Here is a 10,421-nt window from a genome sequence, read left to right as displayed (position 1 = left end):
ATGTGATTGTTTATTCAAACTAACTCCTTGGGGTTTTGACCTAATATATGTTTCTCAAGATACTGTGTCAATATGTCTGACCGTTTTTTAATTTATAACTATATACAGTAGAGTCAACAATTTCCACCCACAGGGTTTTGTGCTTAGCCCCATCTCATATCCCTTGGACCCGGAAAATGTAACTGACAAACTTAGTGAAAATTAAAGTCTTTTCCTGATCTGTTGGAAAGAGAAAATAAGTTTTTTTGACCCACAAATAATAGATTACCATTTTTGTTAAGATGCACATCTTCTCATTATGTCCTGGTAAACTATTTAATTTTCTAAAATTCTGCTGATGATGAATATGTGTATGTATATAAGAAAAATAAATAAACAAAAATGATAAACTGGTTGGCAGGAATATAAAAATCTAGCTATACTTTATGTAAAGATTTCAGCATTAGTTTGACTCTCCTCTGAATAAAAAATAATGTCTTGCATTTTCCTTTCAGGCATGATCAATTCTGGTATGGGTCCCAGACATGTAAATACTTTTTTAACGGCCTGTGATATTCCGCCAATAAACCATAAAACTATAGCCAAAAAAGAAAACATCATTGGGCAGGTAATTGAAGAGGAGGCCAAAAAATCTTGTGCAAGATCACTCGAGGAAGAAATTCAATCCTCCAATACTTTGGAGTGCAGCTATGATGCCGGCTGGCAGACTCGTGGCTCAGGGTGGAACTACAACAGCATTTCAGGCAAGTACAGTAGTGTCCGATCCTCATCAGTCTGTGATCGATTAAAATTATCTGAAATAATGAATATTAGTTCCTTTACAAATGAAAAAAGGTAACAAACAAGATTATGTGCAACATTATATTGTAGTGCAGTGTACAGTTGTTGTTATTCTTCTTTAGAGTAAGAGGACCTTCCAAATACAGTAAATTTAATTTTGAACACAATAGTGTATTGTTATACATGTACTTTCATGTTAAATACTGAAATCTGATTGGTTAAGACGCAGTTCATAATCCGTTCTATTACCCTCAGCGTTAGCAACGCACTTAGCAACGGGTAACATTACAAATTGTTACATGCGCGAAAATTATGCGTGTACGGTTCGCTGTGGAATTCATATTATTCCTATATGTAAGCAGTAAAATTTTCTTAAAAATTAAGACATTCAGTATAACAAAATAAATAGTGCCTGTTTGGGAGGATAACAGTTGACAGATAACAGCTTCGCATCGGTTGACAATGGTTTTCTCGGGTTGTCAATTTCAACTGTTACCCTCCCAAACAGGCACTATTTATATAATGTGATATTAGAATGGCCCACTTACTTCGCATGATACTTTGTATGTTCAATCTTCAAATGTAATTTTCATGTCATGTTTTTCTACAGGACATGGAACACTGATTGGGAAGGAAACTGGCAAAGTTCTGCAGTTTGAGACAAGGAGTAAAAGTTGCAGTGTCTGTGACTACCATGCAGAGGGTCCAATACCAGTCCATCAGTGTACAAGAAATTGGGATGGATCTAGCAAGGCCATGGAGCCAGACATGGCCATGTCTATGCTCCACAAAATGAAAGACAGTGGCCATCCAGTGCAGATCATTCACGGTGACAACGATTCCACCACTTCTTCCTCTTTGAAATTGGAGTTTCCTGAAATCAGAAAAAAAGATGACAAAAATCATATAAAAAAGGGAATTTCAAAAAAGCTGTACACATTAGCCACAAAGTGGAAGGAGCTTCAGTCCCAGTCATCTGTGATTCCATACCTAGTGAGGTGTTTTATGTATGCTCTTGCCAAGGCCAACACCAGTGATGATGTCCATGAAGGACTTTCACAGATTGTGCCTCACATCTTTGGTGAACATAAATTGTGCAGTGACGACTGGTGTTCATTCTCAAGAGATTCTTCAAATTTCAGGTAAGAAAGGAAAAATTTATAAGTGTTTAATCAAATTTAAGCCCTTAGATTAATTAAACTTATCTATGTTAGGTAATATGCATATCTACACATTGTGGCTTAAATACTTACAAAATTCTGAGCAGTGGCGTAAGAGGAGTTGTACTTTTTAAACATTAGGATTGGCTGGGGAACAGGTCAAAACAATGACAACCACCCCCACCCCCCCCCCTTCCTCCGGCAAGTTTAAAATAGAAGTGAATAAGATTTTCTTAGATTTATACATTTTCACCATATGGCCATATTGGCCTTGGAAGCCCTATGTCCTTCCTCCTGAATCAGACTCAGATGCTTACATCATATTTGTTCAAAATAATCACAGTAGTTTGAGAGAAGATGCTGAATATGTATTGGTCGTATACATATATTTCTAAGACAAAAGATAACAAAACTTTTTTTAATCATACAATTTTTATGTATATCTTTTCTGTTATATCAGCTTATCATTCACGTCATCGTCAAACAAACCTTCTTTAGATCGATAAAATTGTGGTTTCTAATTGCAGGAGCTGCACATCTTAACAACTGACACAAATTGCTAAATAACACCGTCGTGCATTTTGCAGATCTTCTATTTATTATTAAATTGATGTATTACATTCAATAAAGATATATTCATACATAATGAATGATAACACACCCCGTATGAATATATAGCATTGAATACATGACCTTTGACATTGTCTTACATACATTATACGTCTATGATCTTCACTGCGTCGCTATCATACACCAAGAATGGACCAAAAACAAATAACCGATATAAAGGAAAGGCGATAAAAGCTGTAAATACGTAAAACGTATGGAATATCAAGAAGTCTATTATAATTATTCTTAAGGTTGTACGTGTTTTGAAATTGCAATATTAGTATCCTTTTGCTAGATTCAAAACTTTCATTTTTTAGTTTTGAAACATTGATTTAGGAAAAGTGACGTAATGGTGCAATCAGGGAATTATCTCTCAGATTAAATTGATGTTCAAACCGTTTAAATATCGGCCATAATGGATAAATCAACTCTATTAAAATCTTAACATTGTCACTAAATTGTATCTCGTCATTCCATTTCCAATCGGAAAACTTTTCTTCAAACGCTGCTGAAATCCATGTGCATGATTAAAGATGGGCGGTGAAAATTTTGAGCCATTCCTGTGGCAAAATACAATTAATTTTTGCCCTTTCACTTCAGATTGAAATTTGGAACTACTGCATCATCTACCTCATAAGACGGACATCTTAAGGCACTTGTAACAGGTAATTTCATATTTAACCTTGTCTTTCAGTCTACACAGAGAGCTTAGCCCTCTGCATCTAATTCATCCTACGATATCCTGCACCAAGCATATAACGCATACATGCCCATTTGGTTTAGTGATAAAACACAATTTCCAATTGATTTTTTTTTTCAAACTAAATCTATTTGATAATGTTATAATACAAGTTTTCAAAAGCACAATTTATAACAATATGTTTACTTTTAATCTTTTTAACAAACGAGAAGAAAAAACGCCTTTAGTTTTGATTTGTTGGTATCGAACTCACAACTAAAAAGCCTAGATCAGGTTACCTAATGTCTGGTGTTTTAACACTGAGCCATTTCAGTCACAACAAAGTGCGTTGTTAATATGCGCTACATCCGACTTTGGCAACGAATTTACGGACTTGCGATATTTGTCTAAAATGCTCAATTGTTGGAATACAAAATGATATTTTCAATATATAATGGGTCATTTCTCCACATTTAAGTTGACTGGAATCGATTTGTTATCCATTAGACCTTACTTGGACTATGACAAAAATATGAAGCACAGACCCACTCTATAAAAGAAGAGGCATTGAAGTTCTAAATAAAAGGACATTATTTGGAGGTTTTGATACGCTTACCCCAGTTTAAATCAACATATTGTAAGTATTAAACATATTTAAGGGTTTCAAATCGATGTTCTGTTAAATATTTATTGTTTTGAAAGATTAAAAAAAAATTATCAGATTCGTTGATGTTAAAGTTTTTTAGAATCTTAACCGTCCTTATACAGGCTTTTTTTAACGCCTTATTTACCCACCTTCTTATATCAAGGCCCCACCGTCACCAAAATTTTCAAATCATTAAAATTAGTGATTAACTTAAATCCTTAAAGCTGCTTGGTCCGATTTTCTGGTGATTACGATAGCAATTTTTTTTCCCATACAAACCATTTATCTTATAAAGTTATGGACTTTCTCCTATTTACACCAGCAGAATCAGTCTCCTTTCAAAGTTAGACATATTCAAAGTAAATAAAAATAATTTCTTTTTGGGCAAACGAAAAAACAAACCATATTAATGCATCACGGGAATGTTTAGAAAAGGAAACCGTTTGGTTTCGTCCCCCAAATGATTGGGGTAAATCAACCCGCATGCTATCCATCGATTGTAAAGAAAAAAAACTTCAGAAATATTAGCGAACAAAACGTACACATGTTTATTTGTAATTTGTCTGATCATTTCGACCTTTATTCAAAGCGATGTCAAAGTCGTAATACAACCATACCCGTTTCGTCGTCCGGGGTGAAATTTAACATGAGGCTAAATAATGCGGTACCTTTTTATGTAGTTTGTTTTGTTAGCAAATTTTGTACGTATTTTTCTTTATTGAAATTTGGCTTAACTGACTGGGAAAACTACTGCAATGTCTTTTATTATACATATACTTAGCATAACAATCGTTTAAAAGCATGCATAAAATTTGATATAAAATCGGACCAAGCAGCTTTAAAAAGAAAAGTACATTAATTAAACTTATCAGAGTAAGCCTTTTTCCTTCATCTATTCTTACTTATTGGTAACAAACAACCCAAATAAAACAACTTCAGGAAAGTACACATTTCTTTTATTCCAAATATTACAAAGAATGAAAGCATATCAACAAAAATCACATCTGACTTACTGCACTCCAATGCACCACATGCAGGTATATATAGTTTTGATCTAGGGACTGTGGATGGGAATGGGGATGTAACTGTGTACATGTTTTTTAACTCGGTAGAAATCTATACAGAAATAGACGCATATGATTTTGTTAATCCAAGCTTTTCATTCTAAGACAGTTATATTCCAAACTACTGATCTATGAGGGTAAAAAAATAATAGGAATACTTTTGCCATAGCTATGTTATGTCGCGTCGTATTATTACTAAATTTAGTAGACATAATTTAACAATTGTTTCAAACAATTTGAAATTTAAAAAAATCATATATCTTGATTTTTTAGGAAATATTGAAAATCTAATCCTGCAAAAATGAGGTCACGGCGCATGGTCAAACTTTGGATTCTGTCAACAATTAACCATATTATGTTGATAGTAATATCTCCAAAAAAATGGGCTTTAAACCAAATAATATTAAAACCTTAACTTAAAAATTGTCATGATAATTTATGAACAAATAATGAAGATATATATAGATTTGTTGAACAGATATCAGTGACTTAAGAAGTAAAGTCCTCTTTAAAATTGATTAAAAGCATCGTCGTCGCCGAATTTCACGGCGTAACGATAATTATAAAAAGTATGGATTTATCTCGGGTTAAAGCCAATTAAACAATGAAAATACTCAGTGGTCTCAGTGGTTGAAAAATAAGTTAGGAATCATTTGCTCATTTGTGTTTTACTCTAACCCGTTTTGTGGGGGTTGTGGTAAATGTATTTGCAATATCAAACAGTACGAGTGACAGAAGAATATCTGTAAATATTTGATCAAAAGAATAAACAACGTCGTCAGATATTCGGCGATTTTCTTACTGTAAACGAAGAAAATTGCATAATAAATAAGAAAACGTCAAGGAACTTACTTATGATATTCGAACAAATTAGATGTCAAGGGATATAGTGATAATTTAAAGTGTATGGTGTAAAGCACATATGACTCAGGGTGAAAAAATGATTTGAGATTTCTTTTAACTGTGCTTGCGTCATCTTAACGTTATGTTATCAACGTTATCGTGCGTGCGTCGTGATGACAAAACATGTTGATTTTAAACTCGGGTAACAAAAATACCTTTTCATCAAATGGAACGAAACCTCGTATATCATTAAAAAAAATGTTGTTGCATAAATGAATGTTAGTCATGACTTTAATGAAAAATATATGACAGAAAACCGCATTGTCTTCGTATTTTTTTTACTGGTGTGGTATTAACTGAACCACATTCTGTATTCTCCTCTGTGTAGCAGTTTGTATAAAGTTCACTGTATACCGTGTGAACAGTGACTGTTGGTAGGAGTATAGAGCAGCCTGGAGGTTCCCTGTGATCTGTTGACAGATCCCCAGGATCTCCCAGGAGATGTCTCTGTATACTTCTTTTAGATACAGTCCCTGATCATGGTGGACTAGGACCTGTAGCTCATTTAGAGCTGTTTGTGATAATGTTGAATCAATGTGTCTGTAACACAAGAACCCTAGAAAGTGTAACATTACAAACGGCGGGATTTCTAATGCAGTCTTTCTTTTCTGTGAAGCAGACAGTTGTTCTGGTATTAGTTCACTGATATAACAGATTTTGTTGTCAAGTGAAATATTTGATGTTACAGCCTTTCTGATCTTTGTAGACCAGGACTTTCCCCCTACAGCCTCAGTATACCTCTCTCTGTCTACATGTTCCTCATACATCAGATATGGCTGTGCTAACTTTACCTTTGTCATCTCTATAACAGATAAAGCTTCCCTGTATCTGAGTGTCTTGTAATAATACATGGCAATGTACAACATATCAGAAACGAGCCCAAACTTTGCTGTTGATTTTAGCATGTGACAGGATAGTTTGGCTGCAATATACATATGTTTGTTGACGCATGTGTTAGTGTACATGTTTTGTAATACGAAAGAAGTTCTCTGAAGGACTGAGGTTGTATATGCCTGGAACAGTACAGCTTGATAGTGTGTCATTGGCGACTCTATTATCTGTTCTATCACATGTATCATTTTGGTAGCATGACACCGACTTAGTGAAAACGCTTGAGCTTCTCCGGACCCTATGACAAGTTCTACATCATAATCAATTTCAGACACCATCATACTCTCATCTGTACAAATAGAAAGTCTAGGATTGTACAGGACATCAATGATGTGCGACCTGATAGAGGAACTTTGTAACAGACAGGCCAGACCTTTGTTGTACAGTTCATGTAACTGTAGGAACAATCTGTTTTGTGTTGGGCCATGAACCTTTGTCAGAAACAGATTGTTTTGTGGGATGAAAAAGTTGGGACAGATTCCCTCATATACCCATTTAAGAAGGAGTTTAAAGCAGATCCAGAAACTGGCCAGGAGATTTTGTGGACACCAGTATGGTAGTGTGTTTTGTTGAATGGCCCAGAAAATTGTTGTCTTCATATGATAGGAACACAACAGTTTATTGGTGTCTTCTGATTGTTGATTAACAACTTCTTTTAAGAAAATTTTTAACAACCCGTATGTTAAAAACTGGCAGTGGTTCATTGATGACACAAGTTTATATTCTGTCCGAGAAAAAGAAATTCTCCATTCTTCATTTTCATGAGGACCGAATGGATGTCCTATTGCTACAAAGTGACACCCATTTCTGACAATGTCATCAACAACTACAGGATCAGGCCATGAATGATTTCTGTCTATCCATGAGGAGGCAGAGGCAGGCCAAAAGTCACAAACAAAACAAAAGGCATTGTCATATGCTAGTGCTCCTCCGAATACACCACTAGAACAAGGTCCATGTACTGTAGAATTGGGAACTACCGAAGAACACATTATTTCTCTCCATATAGAACTAGATATATAGACTCTGTCATTCATTTTAACACATGCTAATGCAACTTGTATGTATCTTGGTGTTGTCAGTAACTGAAGTAAAGTGAATCCTGGTGGACTATCTGAACTATCACAGAGAATCTGGCACGAGTCAGTGAATGTTGTATTGCCTATGTTGTAATACTGAGTCATGTCCATGATCACTCGATGGTGGTTTGGCCAGTACATAAAGTCCACATCTGATCCCTCCAGTCGGAATCCTTCTCTATGGCTTCCGCTCACCATCTGAAAAAACTCATCATTAGATTTCGTTCGTCTCATCACTATATCGCTGAAGTCCTCGATCTCTCTTCTGAGGGCCACTAGTTGTGAGGTCCCCACTATCTGACACAGTATCACAAACACTGTCTCTGATATGTGCTGCATTCCATTATATCTGTTGTTATTTAAGAAAACAATATATATACGAAATTAAATCTTTTTGTTTCTCGTTTACATTATTGAAAATATTGACAAATCATCAAAAAAAAAAAGCTAGAAGTTGTAACTTTTGTTGGATACATTTGATAAAATCAAGGATAGCAATTTAATGCACTTACATTGGTGAGAGGAAAGATTCCATTTTGATACAATCATATATATGAGGAAATTAGTGCTGGTATTTTATTTAAAGGACTGAACGTTATTTTCCTGCTTTATAAAATGCAGAAACATGAAATTTAAGGAAATCAAAAAAGGTGTTCATGGGTTATTATAAAAATGATATATGTAGTATTATAAAATGTTTATAACTGATTATGCAAGCAAAGAGTACAAAAATACTACACGCCAACTTAGAAATTATCTGCTTTCAGGGTAACAAGTGACTATAGTGTTCATAGTCCTACAATTTTGTCTTCTTTGTTTCAAAATCAAGTTTAACAGTGTAAATGAAATAATTTCTGTGTGTAAGTGTACAACATTATTAATATATAATTTATATGTAAATATACGTAAGACAGATAACACCATAAGGGATTTACATATTAAATTCTCTCTCAGCTTTGAAGCTTTCAATAAATATTGCCAAGGTTTTAAGAAAAGATTTGAAGTTATCATAACTAAACAACTGTGTACATTTGAAAACGGAAGGTTTCTTATACTAGTAAGGTGTCATGTATTTTCCTCGAATATAAAAAAAACCCAAAACAAACCACAAAGAAATGAAATTCGTCTTCTATCCATTGAGAATTACACAAAGTACATTTACGGTCACTTCTATGTATGTTTTTTTACCTTCCGTTTTCAACATTTAGGGAATGTGCTGATATTCTAGATTTACATAACAGAGACTATTCTTTATGTGACAACCGTTTCAAAAGATATATCTGTAAAAAAAATTGTGAAGCTAATGTATACAGGAAAATATTTGCTCCCGTGTTATGCCCCCCCCCCCCTTTCGCCTTCGTTGTCAGCGGGCGAATTTCTTTAATACACAAGCGAGTGTGGGCGAATTTAAGACGGGGCAAAACCGTTTGCAAGTGTAGAAGGACGAATAACACAGGATTAAAATAACTCTGTATACAGTATTTCTTTGTACACTATACATTTTGAAGAATTTTGAAAAACACTATAACAATTCTATATGAACGTGTCCGTAAGGCGCTGTTCAACCAGTAGAACAAATTGTTTAGCAGAAGTAATTTCTTGTCGTTCCAAAAGTCCCAGCCAATAAAGTCCATTTCTCACTAATCTTGCTTATATTCAAATAACAATTCCTTATAACAGCTCTGAAGTATACAGTTATTTGTTGTCAGCAAGCTACACCAGTATTTCAGAATACGAAGTTTTCTTTGTACATACATACGGTATCTACCAAATTCAAAGTAAACCATAACATTTAGACTATTTTCTTTAACCTTTTTCCACAATAAGAACAAACATTTTTTCGCTTGTGTTGCAATTGAGTTTTGAGTACAGTCAAATTTGCCAGTATACTTGAAATTAACACCAAGATAAGTAAATACATCAACAATTTCGAGCTCTGTGTTATCATTAAAACATTTTTCAGGGCTATTTATTTTTCCACCATTTCGAAAGACAACCGTTTTCGTTTTGCTAACATTTACCTCTAACTTCCATTTATCTGTACACGCTTTATGTGTATCTAACATTTTTTGAAGACCTTTTACACTTTCTTAAAATATCACAGTATCGTCAGCATGCAAAGTAAAAATAGGTTCAAATTTTGAATTTCAAGGCTTTGACAGCAGTTTGAAAGTAATTCATTGTCTAGATTATTAATAAATAATGAAAACAACATTGTCAGAGTGCGTCACCTTGTATAAGACCTGATTGCAAGGGAAAATATTAGGAAAATTGACCATTTATTTTAACACAGCTTTCAATGTCAGTATACATAGATATTATGATATTAAACAACTTTCCATTTATACCAGCTTTAACCAATTTATGCCAGAGTTTATTGTGCTGAATGCTGTCGTCTTTTTAATGCTTTTTTAAAGTCAACAAAACACAACAATATAAACGTTTCTTGTCATTTAAACATTTGCTTACTAATGAGTGTAAAACAAAAATAGCATCTCTTGACCCTGATTCATGTTTAAACCCAAAATGTGTATCACTTACTATATTATTTTCCTCATTCCATAACAACAGACGTTTATTCAAGATAGATGTGAATAATTTTGAAGTATG

The 10,421-nt window shown here is 34.1% G+C and overlaps 1 long non-coding RNA gene across 1 annotated transcript; it reads right to left on the bottom strand.

Moving 5' to 3' along the window:
- Positions 1 to 395: 395 nt before the first annotated feature.
- On the bottom strand, positions 396 to 1,914 carry LOC117686051 (uncharacterized). Its single transcript, XR_010711365.1, has 3 exons — positions 1,771 to 1,914; positions 1,329 to 1,654; positions 396 to 794 (listed from the first exon to the last, which is right to left on the bottom strand). It is a non-coding gene; the product is annotated as an uncharacterized lncRNA (long non-coding RNA).
- Positions 1,915 to 10,421: the final 8,507 nt, after the last annotated feature.

This window comes from Magallana gigas, chromosome 2 (assembly GCF_963853765.1).
Source record: "Magallana gigas chromosome 2, xbMagGiga1.1, whole genome shotgun sequence".
Taxonomy (NCBI): Eukaryota; Metazoa; Mollusca; class Bivalvia; order Ostreida; family Ostreidae; genus Magallana; species Magallana gigas.
The sequence above is the reverse complement of the archived record's forward strand: the minus strand, read 5'-3'. Positions and strand labels throughout refer to the sequence as shown.